Raw genomic sequence first — 21,165 nt, 5'->3', positions numbered from 1 at the left:
CTCACTGAGAAGCGGACGTTTGAGCAAAGGCTTGACGTGGCCAGACGGGCAGCTGAGGGCAGAGCCTTCCAGCTGGAGGAGGCCGCCAGGCCAAGGCCCCGAGGCAGAAGCCTGCCGGATGCTTTTATTAGAGGAACCTGCGGAGCCAGAGCCGGGGGAGCAGAAGATGCCCTTGTAAGGAAAGGACTTAACTTTGAGTGAAGTAGGAAACCACCCTCAGGTTTTTGATCAGAACAACTTGTGAAAGAATTTGCACCTCCATGGAGTGTGTTGCCGGCAGCCAGTTAGAAAGGAGTTTGCGGATTGTGATAAACCAGAGGCAAGGGACGCCTGGGGGCCCAGCAGATGAGTGTGTGCCTTTGGCTCAGGGCGTGATCCTGGGGTCCCAGGGGGTCCGGGATGGAGTCCCACGTTGGGCTCCCTGCAGGGAGCCTGCTCCTCCCTCTGCCTGTGTCTCTGCCTCTCCCTCTCTCTGTGTCTCTCATGAATAAATAAATAACTTCTTTTAAAACAAAACAAAACCAGAGGCAAATGGCTGAATTGGAGTAAACATTTTATGTTTTGCATAGTGTAGCCTTGGGGGAAGTAAGGGAAGCTGAGGAAGGTGGGCCCTGGCCTCAGGCTAGCTTAGTGGGCTTAGTGGGTAGGTCGCCAGGTGGGGCCCATCGAGGGCTCTGTGTCAGCCTGCATGCTCTGCCATCCTGGACGGGGAGGACAGACACGGAGACTCTCCAGGGTCTCACAATGTGAGCGAGGCCCACAAATGGCCCAGTGCTCAAGCCGGGGACCCTGTTCCCAAGTCAGAGAATGAGCAGCAGGCTGAGCTGTGTGAGAGGGACACCTCTGACCTTCCTGCGGGTCACCAGCAGCAAAGCCACGCAGAATCACGATGGTCTCTCGGCAGCTGCGAGGAGGAGCCCGCAGGACCTGCTGTGTGAGTGAAGGATGCGCCCCCACGAAGGTGGTCACGGCGTCCCTTTGTGGAGGGTGCTGCCTCGGTTATTAATAATATCAATTATTATATATAATGATAATTAATTAATCATTAACAAACAAGAAAACATGATTACAGGGAATTTTATGGTCTTAATCTCAACTCTGTGCCTTTCTTCTCCACGCGTTGTTTCCTGAGCATTCAGTCCACGGTTGAGAGTCTTGTTCCTTGAGGGTTTTCAGGATCTACACTGCAGGCCGCAGTCCTCAGGGCGGGTCCAAGCCCTGCCTGGGGAGCCGGGCCCAAGGAGTGGGGCCAGGAGGCCTTTCCCTGGAAACTGGGGAATCTGCGCTCTTGACGGTAAACGAAGAGATCAGGATCCCATGGGCAGGCCACGGGGGATGCCAATATGCCCATGTATATGAGCTGCGGTATAGAAGGAAAATTAACTAAAAAAAAATATCTTAGGGGTTCAGGTTTATCAATCACGTTTTTCTTCCTCGGTATACATTTTTAGTTATATATATATATTTTTTAAGACAGAAAAAATTTATTTTACATTTCTTTCTTTAAATTTATTTAAAGATTTATTTATTAATAAAGATTTATTTGAGAAAGAGGGGGGGAGAGCACGGAGGGAGAATGAGAGGGAGAAGCAGCCTCCCCGCTGAGCGGGGAACCCAAAGTGGAATTCCATCCCAGGACCCCGAAGTCATGACCTGAGCTGAAAGCAGACATCCAACCACCTGAGCCACCCAGGCACCCATACATTTATTTATTTCTTAGCAATCTCTACACCCAACGTGGTGCTTGCACTCACGACCCTGAGATCGAGTCGCAGGAACCAGCCAGGCCCTCAGTACAAGGGTCAGATACCCCAGTGCCTGGAAGGGCTGGCACTTGCCTGGAGGCCTGGCGCGGAGCTGGTGCCTGCGGACACCACCTGTGGCCCTAGAACCAATCTTGCTTTTTTAATCCCATTATCCCCACACCTGGCAGGCTATGCCTTGAGCTGAGGGTAATGGAGCTGATTAGCGCTAGTTGACTGGGTTTCAACACCTGCTCTGTTTGAGGAGGGTTCCCTGTTCCCCCTGAGGATCCCTGGGGCCCGAGGTTTCTCCCCTAGGAATATTGCTCCCTGGGAATCCCAAGTGCTTTTCCCTTTAGTCAATTTACACCTGTCGGATCACACTACTAACCTCCATCCCTAGAGGACAGTGTAGATCTTATTTATTCTGATTTTCTTTTCATGTTTATTATCTGCACCAGCTATATTTATTGCAGGAAATTTTTCAAAAATAAGCAAAAAAAAAAAAAAAAAAGAGAGAGAGAGAGAGAGAGAGACACACACAAATCATCTGTAGGCCCACCAACCAGAGCTAACCAATATATTTTTTGTCTCATACTTAGATATAAAACAGTCAAAATGAAATGTCATCAAACACACTGCTTGGAAATGTGGCTTTTCGTGCAATATGTATCTCGAGCACCTTTTCAAATCTGTAAGTACGCAGGTCTCCACATGCCGTTTAAGGACTACATACCATTTCATCATGTGACTCAGGCCTTAGGAACCATCCCCCTGCGGCTGTGCAGGCTTTTTGCGGCTTTTGGCCTTATCAACAATGCTGTAATGAAAATCCTTGGACTCACCTTTGCTCTCACTTGTCATTATTTGCTTAGGCCAAATTATAGGAGATAAACTGCTGGTCTGAAGCATACACAATCTCTTTGGCATGCCTCTTTAAAACAGGGTGTTTGCCTCTATGGGCTCAGGGGCTCCCTGTCAGGCCCTCTCGGCCTGGTTTCTCTTCAGAGTCAGGGCTAAGGCCAGGATCTCTGCCTCTAAACCCTCTGGTTATTGGTCCGTTGTCCTAGTCACATCTCTTCTGGGTTTGAAGGGTGTTGACAGTGTGATCTTTGGCCAAAGAAGCACATCCCCTTCCCTTTCTCAAACTGTCCCACATGCGACTTCTTGACTTCTCTGCTCTCTTCTCCTCCTGAAATGATCCCCTTGGTTCCCCGCTCTGCTCAGCTCTGCAAGTGTCTATCATGAGGCCTACAACGCTTTCATTCATTCAGATGATTCAGTGAACAGTAAACATTCATGGAGCATTTACTCTGTGCTAAATCCTGGGAAATACAGAGGAGAGTGAGGAAAATAGAGTATTAAAGTGAATGTCTTCACTTAGAATTAACTTTTGTTATCCTGTTTCAAAACCAAATGTAGAATATATTTCTGAGTCAGTTGGGGAATAAGAGTATGGGCTGGTTGTAAGATGATGTGAAGGCACTGTTGTTAAGGGGGGGCACGTAACAGCAAGTAAATGTGTAATTTTAAAAATAAGCTTAACAATTAAGATGCTTACTGGAGCATTTACAGGAAAATGCATGTGAAATCTCAGATTTGCTTTTAAAAACCCCAGGACCAAACAAACAAAAGATGGAGAAAATTGGATAAACTAAATTGGCACAATGTCAATATTGTTGAAACCAGGTGATGTATAGGAACTCATTTCATTGTTCTCTCTGCCTTTGCATATCTTTGAAATCTTCTGGGATGAAAAGTCTAAAAACATCTTTGGGGGGTTCTTGCAGGCTCCCCTACCTAAAATTCCCTCCCCATCTAAGTGACTCTCATCTCGTCCTTTTCATCCCCAATTTTTGTTTTCCCTTCATGGCATTTTATTACTATCTCCCATACTAACCATGGTCTGTGTCATCTGGTGAATTGGGCTTGTGACCCGTCTCCAGCTGGAGTGTAGACTCCATCAGAACTTCTGTTTCTTTTTTTTTTTCTTTTTTTTTTTAAAGTATATTCTTTTGTTTTTTTTTTTAATTTTTATTTATTTATGATAGTCACAGAGAGAGAGAGAGGCAGAGACACAGGCAGAGGGAGAAGCAGGCTCCATGCACCAGAAGCCCGATGTGGGATTCGATCCCGGGTCTCCAGGATCGCGCCCTGGGCCAAAGGCAGGCGCCAAACCGCTGCGCCACCCAGGGATCCCCGAACTTCTGTTTCATTCACTGCTCTTCCAGTCAATAGTGACTGGCTACCCAAATAACTGGAACACAAAAAAATCACTGATAACATTTCAAAATTACAGATATTCATTTCAACTTAAATTTAACAGAAAGAAAAAAGATACTGTGGTAGAATGACGGCGTTGCTGAACATCAGGTCATCATTCCTAAAGGACTCTTCTAAAGAAAATTTGGACAAAAACTATCGAGGTTGGAGATGTTAGGTTTTTGTCTTTTTTTTTCCTGCTCATTTTATTTTTTAAGTGCCTAGCATGGGGCTCGAACTCATGACTCCGCGATCAAGAGTCAGATACTCTACCGACCCAGCCAGCCAAGGATCTCTCTCCTCATTTCTTTTCTTCTTTTTTTTTTTTAAAGATTATTTATTTATTTGAGTGAGACAGAGAGAGAGAGAGAGAGAGAGAGAGAGAGAGAACAGAGGGAGGAGGAGAAGAAGCAGACTCCCCACTGAGCAGGAAGCCACATGAAGGGCTCGATCCCAGGACCCTGAGATCACGCCCTGAGCCAAAGGCAGGCCCTGAACCGACTGAGCCACCCAGGTGCTCCTCTGCTCATTTCTTAATGGGCATAAATTTCCAGGCAGTAAGACTTAATAACTGCTTCATCAACATCAGCATAAATATCACTGATATTTAAAGAAACAAACACATCTTACTGTTTTTACTTATGCGTACACCAAGAGCAAAGTGGAAAACATATGCCTCCTTTTAGAAGGACTCTCGGGGTGCCTGGCTGGCTCAACTGGAGGAGCACATGACTTGATCTTGGGGCTGTAAGTTTGGGCCCCATATTGGGTATAGAGATCGCTTAAAAATAAGATCTTGGGGGGATCCCTCAGTGGTGCAGCGGTTTGGCGCCTGCCTTTGGCCCAGGGCACGATCCTGGAGACCCGGGATCGAATCCCACATCGGGCTCCCGGTGCATGGAGCCTGCTTCTCCCTCTGCCTGTGTCTCTGCCTCTCTCTCTCTCTCTCTGTGACTATCATAAATAAATAAAAATTAAAAAAAAAGAAAATATTTAAAAATAAGATCTTGGGGTGCCTGGGTGGCTCACTTGGTTAAGCCTCTGACTCTTGGTTTTGGCTCAGTTCATGATTTCATGGGTCGTGGGTGCTCAGCAGGGAGTCTGCTTGAGATTCTCTCCCTCTTCCCCCCACCCCCGTCTCTCTCAAAATAAATACATAAATCTTGAAAAAAAATAAGATCTTTTTTTTTTTTAATTTATGATAGTCACAGAGAGAGAGAGAGAGAGAGAGAGAGAGAGGCAGAAACACAGGCAGAGGGAGAAGCAGGCTCCATGCACCGGGAGCCCGATGTGGGATTCGATCCCGGGTCTCCAGGATCGCGCCCTGGGCCAAAGGCAGGCACTAAACCGCTGCGCCACCCAGGGATCCCAAAATAATATCTTTAAAAAAAAGAAGAAGAATGGACTCTCTAGACAAAACAAATAGGGAAAGGCTGATCCATGAGCGAAAGCCCCTATGAAATATCCCAGCTGAGGGGAGAAAGCCACCTGTTATGAAGAAATGATTAGAGCTACTGTGTTTCCTTTGTGGTTCTTTTCCTTACTTTTTGAAAGACTCTGTCCCAGGTTATCAGTCGCTAGGCAGCCTGGAGACAGGTACGTGGGCAGACCTAGTCAAGAGGCAGGTGAAAGGGCCCTCTTGTTTCCCCCTTGAGCCAACTTCCTTCGCCTTCTTCCCCACCTTGGGGAGCGGAGTCTTCCTTTCCAAAGTGCTCTCCATCCTCGGCTCTCTCTGCTTCTTCCCTCCTGACACACTGGTTTCCAGGCCCAGGGGGGCGGGGTGGGGGGCAGGCCCCCACCCTCCCTCCCTGGCCCCCTCTTGTAGAGCCTGCCTCTGTAGGTCTGCGTGGAGGTTGGGAGGCTCTTTTTTGAAGCCCTCCATGTAATTCTGATGCCGTCACCCACTGGTGTCTTTCATTCCTCATTACATGCCCCAGAACGTACCACTGTGCCTGGCAAATTGTAAGTGCTTAATAAATATGTAACAAATGAACCAAAGAATGCAAGTTTTAAAGTCCATGTACTAGAGCACCTGGGTGGCTCAGTGGTTGAGCATCTGCCTTTGTCTCAGGCATGATCCTGGGGTCCTGGGATCAAGTCCCACGTCGGGCTCCCTGCGTGGAGCCTGCTTCTCCCTCTGCCTGTGTCTCTGCCTCTCTCTCTCTGTCTCTCATGAATAAATAAAATCTTTTTTAAAAAAGTCCATGTACATGTGTACAGGAGTCAGTGTCACCTCTTTGGATTTTCACAACCATCTCATGAGGCAGAGAAGACAATGGATGGTTCCTGTTGCACAGCAGCTGAGAGATGGAGGAACTTCCCCCAAGGTCACAGATGGAGGACCCGAGGCTCAGGGAGAGGGCCAGAGCCTAAGGAGGGGACAGAGGAATTCCCCTCCCCATTACTTGGTGCGTAGAGGGGAGCAGAGGCAAGGCGGAAAAAGAAGAAAACAAATAAGGGACCAGAGAAGAAGTAGAGGAAGGTTAGAGGAGCCTCAAAGTATGGACACTTTCAAAAAAAAAAAAAAAAACACCCCAGAAAAGCAAGACCCCAATTCAGGCAGAGGTGGGTGGGGAGCTTGTAGGATTACGAAGGGGCGGGGAGCTGGAGGGGGCGAGGCCACACGACCTATTTGTAGGTGGCAGGCATGTGCCACTGGCGCCCAAGTCTGAGGGTTCTCTTGGGGTCAAAGTGCTTGGGGCAAAAGTCCCCACGGAGAACACATCCTTCATCCTTCTACTGACCGCGGCCTCTGCCCCCGGCCTCCTCCTCCTCCTCCTCCAGGACTGTGTGTTTAGGCAGCCGCACTGCATTTTTAGAACAATTTTTAACTTGCAGGCTGTACCTGTGGAACCAGAATGTCTGGTCAAGACTGGTTACATAATGCCCTCAGCCCTTCTGGGGGTGGGCCGGACCTCGTCTGAGGGGCAGGAGGTGGAAGGAAGGGGTCCCCTTCCCACCTGGAGACCTGAGCCCCCGCTGCCGGAGCAGGAAAGTTAAGTGGGACAAACCCAGGTGAGTCTTGTACCCAGGAGCCCCGAGAATGAAGCTTGTTCTGGTCTACAGCTTCCTGGAGGATGCGGGGGAGACCGAAGAAGGAGCGTCACCACTGAGCTGGGCAAACTGTTGCACGGAGGCTTCTGTGCCGATTAAGGATCCCCTGTGATGCACGCCCAGAGCAGGGGTGGGTGCCCTCCGGAGGACCGGCCCCCTGCGGCTCCTGGGGTTCGGGTGGATCCAGGCGGGACACCCAGATCCTAGGATCCGAGTGCTGGCCTGGGAGAGACCAAATTCCAAAAAAAGGTCTGCAGGCTTCAGAGGGGGGGCCAAGCTCCCTGCAGCCCCTGCAGCTCCGCAGGGCAGGCCTGAGAAGGGCCCGGGGGTCGGGGGCTCACAGCCCTCAGGGTGGCCGGCGCAGGACCCGGGGAGCCGCCGCCGCAGCCCCAACCCGTCCCCTCGGAGAAGTGACTGAGGAGTGACGCACTTGCCCGCGGTCACGTAGAGGAGAAGGCGACGAGGCTGCTGGCAGATGAGTGAGGTTAGGTCAAGGCCTCAAGGTCTTTCACAGGCCTCAGGAGGGCGGGGTGAGTCTGACCGTGGAGTGGGACTGAGGGAGGATTTGAGAAAGCCCTGGAGGGTTCTACGGGCTCTGGAGCTGAGCCGGGGGGCTCCCACAACGGGGGGGCATCCAGAGGCCTGGAGGACGCACCACAGGGCCTCCTGCGGCCAAACCGGGACCCAAAGGGGTGGTGGCCATCCCCACCCTGACCTTCCCCCCAGGCTCCCATTGCTACTGGCTCCCCCCCACTCCCCCGCAAAGGGAGGCCAGCCTCCAACAGGCCTGGAGGCCCCTCACTCACATCAGGCCCCCCACGGGCCTGGCCTCCCCTGGACGAGGGGCTGCTAAAGCACCAGTCTGCTCGCCTGGCTCTCTCGGAAGCCAGGCCCAGCCCCTGGAGCCCCAGGATAGCACTCTGCAGAGCTCCAGGATGCGCACCCCCCAGAGCCCCAGGATAGCACCCCCGGAGTCCCAGGATAGCACCCCCAGAGCCCCAGGATAGCACCCCCCAGAGCCCCAGGTTAGCACCCCCCCGGAGCCCCAGGATAGCACCCCCCCGGAGTCCCAGGATAGCACCCCCCAGAGCCCCAGGATACGCACCAGCTCCCCGGGGCGCGGGCAGGCCCTTCAGGAGCAGTCCCCCCCCCACCGGGTCCTGTGCTCACCCTGCTCGGGCTCTGCTGGGTAGCTTCCAGAACCCACTGCGATGCTTCCCACACCTGGCGTTCGGCATCTTCCCGCGGCCCGGGATGCTCTCCCCTCCGGGTGCACCTGGGCTACGGCCCACTCCTCTGTGGGGTGTCCGTCCACAGCTGCTGCTCCCGGAAGCCCTTCCTGCCTGGCGTCGCGGGGCGGGGGCAGCCTGTCCCCTGCGGAGCTCCTGCGGCCGCCGCCCTCGCCTCACCCAGGGCCCAGCTCAGCTGGTCACCAGCTGCCCGGCCTGGGAGGCGGCTCTGGGTGCGGGCCGCCGAGCCCCTGCCCCTTGGCGTCTGTCCGGCAATGCCCTCGCCCTGAGGCAGCCGGGCCTCGGAACCCTTGTCACCACAGGGCCTGGCAAGGTGAAGGGCTGTCACCTCCCAGACTGTATGTGGCTTCGGGTAGGTCGCCCTCGTTCGGGGAGGCCGCCGCCAGGGGCCTAGGCCGGGAGGGCCCTCGTGCTGCGGGCAGAGGTCTCCAGGCCGCAGTCGGGGCGCTCGAGGGCGGCCGCCGCTGAGTCACCTGGAAGCACAGCCCTCGTGGGGTGCGTGCCCGGGGTGCTGGCTCCGTGTTGCTGCGGGCGGCGGGCGGGCGGCCCCCGGCCCAGCTGTGCCCAGGTCCCGGACCCCTGGGAACTGCCCCTGCAAATGACTGTTGTTCAGGCCTTTAACCTCCGGGGAAGTTTACTACACAGCGGCGGGCAACCCCGACACATCCTCCCCGCGGGCCTCGACCCCCCCAGGGACCCACCTGCTCATCCTTGGAGCTGCTAGGGCCGCTCACTGGGGACAACGAGAAGACGAGTTTCGAGGATGAAAACAATTTTTTTAAAAATCAGTGACATCAAGGTTGCGTGAGAAGGGCTCCCGAATCAGAATGGCATCAGCTTTCTCAGCAGTGACCCTGGAAGTTAGAGTACGATGGAACCGGACCTTCCAAATTCTGAGGACAGCGATGTCTGACCCGCAGCAATTAAGTGGGAACATGAAACATTTTCAGGAAAGATCTCAAAAATTTGCCTTCTGCGCACCTAGCCACTGTCTCAGGAAGCCACTCAGGGTGTGCTCTGCCGAAACAAGATTGTAAACTGAGAAAGAAGAAGGACTGGGACTCAGCCGGAAGCCAATAAAATGAGGAGCAAAGGGACTGTCTAGCAGTTGATGAGGGAAGAGCCCAAGGCGGCAGCTGTGGCCAAGGCCTGGAAGGGAACTAGTCCAGATGGGAGTGGGTCAGAAGGCCGACCAAGGGACGGGTCCGTCCAGCACGACGCAACCTTGAGAGCAGCTGGTGTAATGAGCACATTGACTAGAGACCTGTACACAAACGGGGGTGGTCAGGGTTGAATTATTAACAGGTACATGGAATACTCAGCAAATGAGAAAAGTAAAGTGATTATTAACTCCAGCAAAAACAGTGTGTTGTACAGGAAACAGTGATCGTAGTATACTACGGAGGCCGTGAATAGAGTTTACAAAGACAAAAACATTAACAGTGAATGTCGATCTAAAGAAAATTACGACATAACTAAATTAGGAGTAAGCGGGGATGGGACGTGTGTTGTGCAGTGGGGACAGGGAGGGGAAAATGAGCTAAACCCTCATCTTCCATAGTGAGAAGTCCATAGACAAAGAATTAGCTGGAAAAGTGGAAAGTGGTTGCCTCTGAGGAGTTGGAAACGGGGTCTGAGTGGCAAGAGATCATTGTTTTTTTGGGTTTTTTTGGGGGATCATTGTTTTTCATAACAAGTCTTACAGAACTATTTAACTCATCAAACTACATGCAAGTATACTTTTAAAAATTTATTATTTTTTTTATTTTTTAAAGATTTTATTTATCCATGAGAGACACATACAGAGAGAGAGAGAGGCAGAGACACAGGCAGAGGGAGAAGCAGGCTCCATGCACCGGGAGCCCGACGTGGGACTCGATCCCGGGACTCAGGATCACACCCCGGGCAGAAGGCAGGCACCAAACCGCTGAGCCATCCAGGGATCCCTACTTTTAAAAATTTAACTTAAAATAAATGTCTACTGGGGCACCTGGGTGGCTCAGATGGTTAATCGTCTGCCTTCGGCTCAGGTCATGATCCTGGGACAGAGTCCTGGGACAGAGCCCCTGCATTGCTGCTCAGCAGGGAGTCTGCTTCTCCTTCTCCCTCTCCCCCACTCATGCTTGCTTGTTCTCGCTCTCTGTCAAGTGAATAAATAAAGTCTTTTTAAAAATTAAAAAAAAATAGAAGTCTACCACAATTTCTACATACAGAAGATGCTCAATCAGTGTCGACCATTACTATTCCCTCGGCATGACATCTTCATCAGACGCCTTGCCATACTCACAGGTGGATATGATGTGTTAGGACACTTGACTGCAGATGACGGAGCCTCAGCTCAAGCTGGTGAGTGCATAAACGAGGATTGCATTGCGTTGCGTCACAAACAAGCCGCAGTCATGGTTGGATCCAGGTGTTCACATGGCACCAGCAGAGATCTTTCTGTCTCCATTTCTTGGCTCTATTTCCTGTGTTGACTTCATTCTCAAGTGGGCTCTTCTCACACCTTGGCAAGTTGGTCTCACACCCCAGCTATCTGGGCTTCTATCCTGCCAGCTTTGTGATCCTAGGGGAAGGAGAGCATCTGTGCCTGGTATAGACACTAACTGATCTGGCTTGGGTCCCATGCCCATCCCTGAACAGATTACTATGGCTGAAGAGATAGAGCACAATGATTGGGTAAGCCTGACTCATGTGCCCACCCCTGGAACCATGGACAAAGTGAGGCGGAAATGGTCTTGTAAAGGAATTCTGGGTGCTGTTACTAGAAAAAGAGAGGATAAACGCTGCAAGACCAGTAGCTGTGTCCTAGCCTGAAGCCCGAGACTGCTGCTTGCCATCATCAGCGAGGAGCGGCTAGTTAGGAACCCCCTCTCTGAATACTATATAACTGGCCTGGGTCCCTTTACGTCACAAGAGCCATTCAGTATTTCAAGACATGTCCCATGTCCCCACATCTTGTCTCCAGGGAAACAAGCCTAGATCCCCTGATCTTCCTTGCACGACTGTTTCTAGGCTCCTCACCTTCCTGGCTCCCTTACCCTGGATGCTGAGTAGCGCCAAACACTAAAGTGTGGTACCCAGAGTTGAATGAAGCTCCAGATGTGGCCTGACCAGTGGATTGCTCCTCTCATTTCTCCTGGTCAATGGAGCATCTTAAAGGGGCATTAGCTTTTATAGCGACTGCAATGACTTGTTGGCTCATACTCATCTTTGGCCAACATATATGAGCTGCCATTAAGCCAGAGCTTCCTCATTCTGCATTCATGCAGTTGGTTCTTTGAACCAACTAAATAAAGGAATTTGTCTTTGTTAAACTTCAACTTATAAAATTTGGCCCATTATTGCAGTTTCTTCAGGTGTTTTTGAATATAGATCCTATCTTCGGTGCTAAGCATCTCTCCAGGTTTTGTATAACCTACCTATTTGATTGGTAGACATACTCCTGATTTTCATCCAAGAGAACAATAGGATAAATTAGGGTCAAGGATGAAGCCCTCTGTCCTACTACCCAAGTCCACATGATATCTTGTGATTGTGCAATCAGCTATGGAGCAACCCAGTTGTTTTAGTTTCCCAGGGCTACCAGAACACATTACCACAAACTGAGTGGTTTGAAACAACAGAAACTCACTCTCTCACAGTTCTGGAGGCCAGAGATCCTAAGTTAAGGTGTCACTAGGGCCACATCCCCTCCAAAGACTCTAGAGAAGAATCCTTCCTTGCCTCTTCCTAGTTTTTCTTGATTGCCAGCAATTCTTTTTTTTTTTCTTTACTCATTTGTTTTTATTGAAGTTCAATTTGCCAACATATAGTATGACACCCAGGGCTCATCCCATCAAGTGCCCTCCTCCTTGTCCATTACCCAGTTACCCCAAACCCCCGCCCTCCTCCCCTTCTGCAACCCTGTGTTCGTTTCCCAGAGTCAGGAGTCTCTCATGGTTTGTCTCCTTCTCTAATTTTTCCCACTCAGTTCCCCTTCTTTCCCTTATAATCTCCTTTATTATTTCCTATAGTCCATGTAGATTGTCAGCAATTCTTGACATTCCTTGGCTTAGCTTGCATCCCTCCATTTCTGCCTCCATCTTTACAGTGTTCTTCCCTCGGTGTGTGTCTTCCATGTGTTTCTGTGTCCAGATTTCCCTCTTATATGGCTACTGGTCATCAGGCTTAGCGCTTGCCCTGTTCCACTACGAGTTTGTTCTAATTAGATTACATCTACAAAGACCCTATTTCCAAATAAGGTCACATTTACAGGTACCAGGGGTGAGGACTTCCAATGTATCTTTTTGGGGGACACAATTCAATCTACTACACAAGTGGTATCAGACTTCATCTCTTATATCTCCTTCTTGACCTCCCAGCTCTATCCAGATGGCCATGGGAGTCCATGCACCCCCATAAGCTGCCACCCTGATATACTCACCCAGGTTGGAGTGGTATATGTGGTTGCTCTGTCCCTTTCCACCTTTCCAAGATTCTGACAGACTGTTCCCCTGGGGGAGGCCAGGATCTCCTGGACTGGGGGTAGTTGGAGGAGGGAGGCCACAGACTGGCATGGTTCAGAGCTTGGGCTTAGGAATGAGACAGACCTGTGACTTGGGGCTAGCTCACTCAACCTCCCTTGCATCCCCTTTTCTTCACCTGTAAAAAGCGAGTGATAAAACTTCCCATGCCTATAGGAGGATTAAATGACATCCCAGGATAGAAGTGGCTATTACCATGGTTCCTGCTGCTGCTGCTGCTGCTACTCCGGGTAGCTGCTTGGGATCCAGGTGAACCTAGATCTGAATCCAGATCTTCCGTGTCCCCTGAGGCACGTTCCTTGACTCGGCTAAACCCTTTTCAGGCTTCCGCATCTGTAAAATGAGAAACCTGCCTCTCCGGGTGTTGTGAACTCTGAGTACACCCGGCACACAGCCTGGGGCACAAAGCAGCATAAATCTTTGCTTCTTTCTCTCCCCTTCTGTGAACAAAGGAAGTAATGTTAGTCCGACATGACCTATTCTTAAGAAACTCACCGTGGCTCCTTTATAATAGCTCTATTTTCTCCGTCCTTGGGGAGAGACCTTGGATTTTATTTTGAGACCATCTTTGTAAAGACTCAAAATTGTTTTTAAAAACAAAACGCTAATTATAACTAGATATATATACCTTTCTCCACCAGGCCACTGAGTTCTTTAGGAAGCCCCCTTGATCACTGTTTTTATCTTTGTGCCCATTTACCCAAGCGGTAAGTAAAGGCAGGGGATTAATAATGGCCCTAGTCGCCAGATGGAATCAAGGGGTGATGGGGTGGAGCAGGGCTTCGATCCCCAACCTCCGACTCCGAGCCCTATGCTTTGCCTTTACACACAAGAAATTAGATTTCTAAAAATAAGCTGAATTACATATGTAAGTTAATTTTCTTAAAAAAAATTAGAACATTACTGCTAAACCTAAAGTTTCTTTGTCCATCACTTTCTATCAGAACTTGTCCTTGTCTGGGATGCCCGGGTGGCTCAGCGATGGAGCACCTGCCTTCCTCAGGGCGTGACCCCGGGGTCCCGGGATCGAGTCCCACGTCGGGCTCTGTGCGTGGAGCCTGCTTCTCCCTCTGCCTGTGTCTCTGCCTCTCTCTGTGTGTCTCTCATAAATAAATGAAATCTTTAAAAACCAAAAAAGAACTTATCTTTGTCTCCTCATCCCCAGGGGTTACTATTTATGGGTTTGATATGTACGCCCTAAAATTTAAAAAAATATAGACATTTCCGTTCCTTTATTTATGTATAAACCTACACAAAATCTATTGTAATGTGTTTTGGGGGGAGTGTTTTCATGGAGATGGCATCATGTATCCCACATGGTTTGGCAACTTGCATTTTTTACTCCACAGAGCATTTTGCGAGTTCTTCTGTTGAAACACATAAATCTGGTTTGTTCCCTTGGTCCCCGGGATTCCATTGAAATGTGCTGTGCTTGGCCTTCCCCTGATGGGTGCCCCGAGCCCCCACCCCATTTCCCACCGCTTCTGAGGGCTGGAGGCTCTGTGGAGTAGGTCCTGAGAGGCTTTCTGGAAGCCTCTTAGGCTCACACACTTGCTCAGCTGGCAAGGCCAAAATCCTGCGAGGTCGCTTTGAAAGCAGGACCACCCGCAGACCTTAAGTGTCTGGAAGTCAAGATCAAGGGCTTCCCCCAGGCCACCTGCTGCAGAAGTAGGAAGGCCCAGCAGAGCCCCGGGAGCTCACACCGGGCCTCCACAGCTCTGCTTGCCAAAAGGACCTGCTAACAGTGTAACATAAAAAGAGAAGTACAATAAACACGATAACCAGGCTGCTACTGAAGAACATGGCAGCAGTAAAACAATAAAAACAAACCAGCTAACTACGGAGCAAATACAAAAACAAAGAGAGATTAGACCGTCCTTGACTAGGCCTTGATCTAAATTAGGACTCCCCATGAGCAAGGCCTGAGGTTGGTGGCGGTGAGCACCTCCCCGCCAGAGGATTTCCTCTTTCCTGCAAGAATCCATCCTTCCTCCCAGAATTGAGTCTGGGGTCCTGCTGAGCCGTACGTGTGTACCTATGGGCACGTAGTCCTCGTTAGGGCCCATTGCAGTGAACTCCCAGCCCGGACTTCCAATTCGAATCGCCCAGGAAGATCGAAAACAAACAGATAAACCACCACTTTGTCAGTGGTTTGGGGGCAAATCCGTGCGGGGGTGGTGGTGGTGATGGGGTGGTGGAGAGCTATGAGTTCACACTCCATTAATTTGTGGTTCTTGCTGATTTCCAGGGTGTAAATACTACCCCCCTCCCATTTAAGTTGCTAAGCTGGTTTACCAACTGGCTTGCAAAACCATTCAGTCAGTATTCAAGACAGTGGCATCAATTTAGAACTCTCTGCAGCTTTTCTCGCTTTCCAAGAATTTCCAATATACACCGTGGTCCCTGGAAAATCAACCAATCAAATTTCAATGCTACTTACAGCCAAATCACTTACAAAGCAACTTCCATAAATCTCTTTCGGAAAGTTTACAGCAGAAAATATTCAAGGGGGGCTGCAGGCGTGTTTTATCGTGTTTGGTGTGATCTGCAGGGGCTGCCACGAGGAAGTGCTTCCGGGGCCTACGGCTATAGGAATCCTCCTCTGCACGCACCTGCCACCTGTTCCCAGGGCACCTTCACAGGGTCGGCGGCTTCTGAGATTCTGAGAGGTAAAGCAACTTGCTCCAGGCCAAATGGCCAGGTCTCAACCCAGGACTTGATCCCAGAATGAGGCCTCCCCCCAAAACACACGTGGAGTCCGAGACCTCGACTCAGGTCCAGAAGCTTTAAAGTCGGGGTACTCCCTCCCTTTGCTCCCGTCTGGCCCCTCAGCCATGCCCTGCGGGGGTTGATCCACTGGGAGCCCACACCTGCTGACACCCAGGAGGAAGCCTTCACCACCCAGCCGGCTCCCAGCCGCATCCCGGCAAGGCTTCCCAGGCTGGGAGGGGTGCCTGCGGGGCAGGAGTCAGGGGAGCCAGGAAAGCTTCCAGACCTTTTGCAGAGTGAGGAAGCCGCCGGGGTGGTTTGAGTCAGAGCTGCTGATCCCTTGGCCAGGCCCCCACACAGGGAGCTCTTCCCAGCAGCCCAGGTCGCCAGGCAGGTAGCCGGTGCTGCATAGGTGGGGGGCTCCCCTACCCCTTCGGTGAGCTTCGCCCCCTTGAGCTCCTTACAGACCACCCTTTCAGCGGCAAAGCCACCTTCCCCTTCTTGCACTGGGTTGGGGACCCCCTGCCTGGTCAGGGTCTCCTTAGCCAGAAGGAGGCATCCCCAAATAGCAGCTCAGGGTGGCCTGGGGTCCTGGCCTCCAAGGTCAGCACTGCCGCTGAGGACCCTGGAGAGGCTCTGCCCCCTGCCCTGGTCGCATGTGTCCCCGGGGGCAGGCCAGCTGGGCTTCGCTGGAAGGAAGACAGGGCGGCCCCCCGGCACTGGTGAGGGTGTCTGCTCCCCGGGCCCCCCGCACCCCCCCCCACCCTCAGATGACACGCGCATTAACAACACTCCGGCTGGCAAGAGCAGATGGAGTCGGGCAGATGCATGGTCAGGACGCTGGATTTCAGCCCCGCGGCTCTCCTACACCGAGAAGACGCAGCAGGCAGAAGGGGGGGGGACGTGTGGGATGAGGGGGTGTCTGTGTTGGTGCAGGTGCCACAGGATGCGGAGGGGATGCTGACTCCGTGCGTGTGATCGGAAGGTGGGTGTGCAAGGACTCATCCAAGGAAATGAGAACCTGAAGTCAGGACAGATGAGGGACCTGAAAAGCGGGGCCGAGTCTGAAGGCTGCGGCGCCCCCAGGCCCAGCAGGTCGGGTCAGGAGAGTAGAGGCCCGGCCTTGCTGGCGGCTCCCCAGCCGGGGGGTGGGGGGGGTGGGCGGGACAGGGGGGGCTCTTGGCCCCGCAGCTGCAGCCCCAGGGTACCCTCCTGGCCAACGTCTTCCGTGAAGATGCAACTAATGTAGCCAAGTCTGAGCCGAGAGTCCCTGGGAAAGAGCGCGGCCCCGCCTCGAGGATGGCAGGCCACGCGTGCTGCCACTGCGACGGTCGTCCCTCAGTCCCTGGTCTACACAGCAGCCGCCCCGCGGCTGTGCTCGACCTGCCCACCTGCAGGCCCGGAGGCGGGGCGCTTCGCAGGACTAGAGTCAAGACTGCTCAGGCTCTGATGCCCACACTCCTCGGCCTTTGGGTCTGCAACTATTTGCTGCTTACTGCCTGGGGCTCAGGTGGTTAAGCGCCGCCTTGAGCTCGGGTCATGACCCCAGGGTCCTGGGATGGAGCCCTGCTAGGGGCTCGGCAGGCGCCTGCTTCTCCCTCCCCGTCTGCCCCCGCCCCGCCCCCCATCCTACCTCCCCACCCTAGCCCCTACCCAACCAGCAAAGAGGCCTTTGAAGCCAGGCAGACCTGAGTGCAAATCTCCCCTCTTGTACTTGTCAGCTTGTGGCTTTGGGCAAGCTCCTGAGCTCTCTGGCCTCCTAACCTTAGAGGTCTTAGGATGGCGTGGACTGTGCCCTAGGGCACCCAGCCCAGTGCCTGCAAACGGCAGGGGTTTGATAACATCCGTGCCTTGCTAGAGACACAGCAACGTGGAAATTCAGCCGTGGAGCCACTCCGGTCTTGCATACTTCCCACTTCCCACGCATTTTCCTGACAAAATCTGACTCTATCATCAGGGGTCCCCTGTTTTATTTTCCTTTGCCGCTAAAGCACTGACTCGGCGTGAAGTCCCTGGCAGTTACTTCAGCTAACACGGAGCACCTGCCATGTGCTAGGCACCCCGATGCTCGGAGTGGGTCCTTACCCACTGCGGGAGGGGGTCTAGCCACAGAATGGCACACAATGGCAAGCAAATAGTTCTAAAACAAGGCAGGGTATAGTGAGATTCAAGATGCTAGGACTTAGGAGGCGGCGGGCACCATCTGGGCACGGTGTGCTCCTACCATTCCTTCCTCAAGGAAGAGTTCTGCAGGGCTCCCGTGGAAAAGGCAGCTACGTACTTGCTATATAACTTGCAGGGCCCCTTATTAAAGAAATGAAGAGTTTCAGTGATAGCAGAGCCTTAAACCAAGCGTGGAGCCAGTGTGAGCACAGGGCCCCTCATGGTGGTCACAGGCCCACCAGCCAGCCCTGAGTGCCACCTCTCCATGACTCCTGTGCCAGCCCCTCAGATCCTGCAGAGACAGCAGCTGCTGCCTCCAGGAGAGCTGGGCACAGGGCAGACCCTGTGGGCGATGGGCCCGCAGGAGGCCAAGCTAGTGATCATGCGTCACGGCTCCTCACTTCTCCCCAAGGAGACTCATTTCCGTCTGATGAGAGTCACTGGGGGTGACGCTGGGTTTCCACAAGCTGAAATGGACAGCAATTTCCTCGCCGTGAGAAAGAGCCACCCTGCAGTTGTCTCGGGGTGCTTGACAATGTCCTGTCCCTCACTGTGTCTTCTCCCCATCACCACAAACTACCAGCCCAAGGTCAGGAGCCAGGAAAAGCGACGGGAGCCACTGATGCTAACAACCCCTAACGTGAAAGTTCCATGGACACTCTGTCCTCAGACATAGATGCCATGCACGGAAACTGAAATAGGACTGTCATAAATAATACACATAAAATACATAAATATTTATTTGATACCAGCATAAAAGTGAGATATCAGGTGACATCCTTGTGCTGCTGGTTGGGCCCTCCAGAGGTCAACTAGGCCATCCCTCTGCCTCTAGCTATTTCAAGGCAAAAATAGAAAATTCTGTGATGCTCCACCTCACTGGGGCAGTAGTCGTCTAGGAGGCCATCTCACAGCTGCGGGGATGCACGGGGCTGCCGTTGCTGCTTCCTGCCCGCTGCTCTGCTGCCCGTTTCTGACTTATTTTGACCCTCTTCAGAGCCCAAAACAGGTCCCTGCTGATGCCTCAGTTTGGTTGAGGACCTTTTTTTTTCCCGTGCACTGCCTTTGGGAGCAGCTGCAGGCAACCCAGCCCCACTCCTTTTGCTCCACACCAGACGTCAGGCCAGAAGGACGTAAGGCTAGGCATGGGATCCTCCTGGAGTGACGCCACACGTAAGGAAACAAGAGGCGTACCATGTTTAATCATGCTGCACCTGCCAGGTCAGGCCTGACCTCCGCCCTCTACAGCCCTCACGTACAGAAAGGGTTATAACCCTGCTCTGCAGCCTCAGCTCTGGCATGAGGACATCCTGAATGCCCCTACTTTGAAATTAGTTTAGGGCACGCAGCCAGGTCCCTCCAGGGGCATCCCTAGTGATGGCTCACAGCCAAGACGGGTCTCCTGGCTGGTCTATAAGCTGCAGGGGAGCTGGATGCTGGGGCCTGTAGTGAGCCTCTGTGTATCCCCTTTGTGTGCAGCCCAGGAATCAGCATCGGGAACTCAGAAGGTAAAGGTAAGATTTCAGCGTGGCCTGCCCTCTTTAGAAATGACATTTTTTGGCTACTATCAAAAACCAGGAAAATAACATGTGCCAGAGCGTGGAGAGAAACCGAGCCCCTCGTGTACTGCTGGTGGAATGTAAGATGGTGCAGCTGCTACTGCAAACAGTACGGTGGTTCCTCGGAACATTAAACTTACCATATGACCCAGCAATTCCATTTCTGGGTATGTTTCCAAAAGAACTGGCATCTTGAAGAGATATGCGGAGACCCGTGTTTACAGCAGTAAGATTCACAAGAACCAAAAGGGGGAAGCAACTCAAGGGTCCACTTCGACACAAATGGATAAACCAAATGTGGCATACGCATACAGCGGAGTATCATTCAGCCTCAAAAAGGAAGTAAATTATGATACACGCTACGACAAAGATGAACCTGGAAGGCATTACGCGAAGTGAAATACTCCAGTCGGGAAAAGGTCAATACTGTACGCGTCCACTTACATCAGGTACCTGGAAGAGCCAAAGTCCTAGACGGAGGGTACAATGGTGGTTGTCAGGGGCGGGAACGGAGTGTTCTTATTCAACGGGTACAGGGCTTCAAGATGAAAGGGTTCTAGAGATTGGTTACGCGACCATGTGAATATGCATCATGTCACTGAACTGAGCAAACAATCCTAAAACTTCTCTGGAACCACAAAGACCTTGAATTGCCAAAGCAATCTTGAAAAAGAAAAACAAAACTGGAGGCATCACGCACGATTCCAGATTTCTAGCTCTATTACAAGATGGTAGTAATTAAAACAGTATGGCACTGGCATAACAATAGACGCACAGATCAATAAAATAGAACAGAAAATTAGAATTAAACCCACAATTATATGGTCAGTTAATCTTCCACAAAGGAGGAATGACTATCCAATGGGAAAATACAGTCTCTTCAACAAGTGGTGCTGGGAAAACCGGACAGCACATGCAAGGAAAGGAACCGGACCATGTTTCTTACACCACACACAAAAATAAACTCAAAATGGATTAAAGACCTAAATGTGAGATCTGAAACCGTAAAAATCCTTGAAGAGAGCACAGGCAGTAATTTCTCTGATATCAGTTGTAGCAACATTTTTCTAGACACGTCTCCTGAGGCAAGGGAAATAAAAGCAAAAATAAACTATAGGGACTACATCAAAATAAAAAGTTTCTGCACAATGAAGGAAATAATTAACAAAAAAACTAAAAGGCAGCCTACGGAATGGGAGAAGATATTTGTGAATATCTTTTATCTTTCTTTTTTTTAAAGATTTTTTTTCTTTTAAAGATTCTATTTATTTATTCATGAGAGACACAGAGAGAGAGAAAGAGCATGAGAGGCAGAGACATAGGCAGAGGGAGAAACAGGCTCCGTGCAGGGAGCCCGACATGGGACTCCATCCCAGGTCTCTAGGATTGTGCCCTGAGCTGAAGGTGGTGCTAAACCGCTGAGCCACCTGGGCTGCCCCCATCTTTCTTTTTTTTTAAGATTTAAAAAATTATTTTAGAGAGAGAGAGAGAGCACAAATTGGGGGAGGGCACAAGGAAAGGAAGAGAAAGAATCCTCAAGCAGACTCCTCCCTGAGCAAGGAGCCTGATCCAGGGCTTGATACAGGGCTCGATCCCAAGACCCCAAGACATGACCTTTGCCAAAACCAAGAGTCAGCTGTCTAACTGACTGTGCCACCCAGGTGCCCCTGCAAGTGACATTTCTGATAAAGAGTTAGTATCTGAAATACATAAAGAATTGATATATATAAAACCAAATAATCCAATTTAAAAATGGGCAGAAGGCATGAACAGATATTTCTCCAAAAAAGACATACAGAGGGCCAATAGGCACATGAAAAGATGCTCATCATCACTCATCAGGGACATGCAAATCAAAATCACGTATGAGATATCATCCCACAATTGGCGGAATGGCTAA

At 51.3% G+C, this 21,165-nt stretch overlaps 1 long non-coding RNA gene across 1 annotated transcript; it reads right to left on the bottom strand.

The window, feature by feature from the left end:
• Positions 1 to 1,647: 1,647 nt before the first annotated feature.
• Positions 1,648 to 10,093, bottom strand: LOC129503897 (uncharacterized). Its single transcript, XR_008663255.1, has 3 exons — positions 9,010 to 10,093; positions 8,229 to 8,900; positions 1,648 to 3,067 (listed from the first exon to the last, which is right to left on the bottom strand). It is a non-coding gene; the product is annotated as an uncharacterized LOC129503897 (long non-coding RNA).
• Positions 10,094 to 21,165: the final 11,072 nt, after the last annotated feature.

This window comes from Nyctereutes procyonoides, unplaced genomic scaffold, assembly GCF_905146905.1.
Source record: "Nyctereutes procyonoides isolate TBG_1078 unplaced genomic scaffold, NYPRO_anot_genome, whole genome shotgun sequence".
Classification (NCBI taxonomy): Eukaryota; Metazoa; Chordata; class Mammalia; order Carnivora; family Canidae; genus Nyctereutes; species Nyctereutes procyonoides.
Note: the sequence above shows the minus strand (reverse complement) of the source record. Positions and strands in the feature narration are given on the sequence as shown.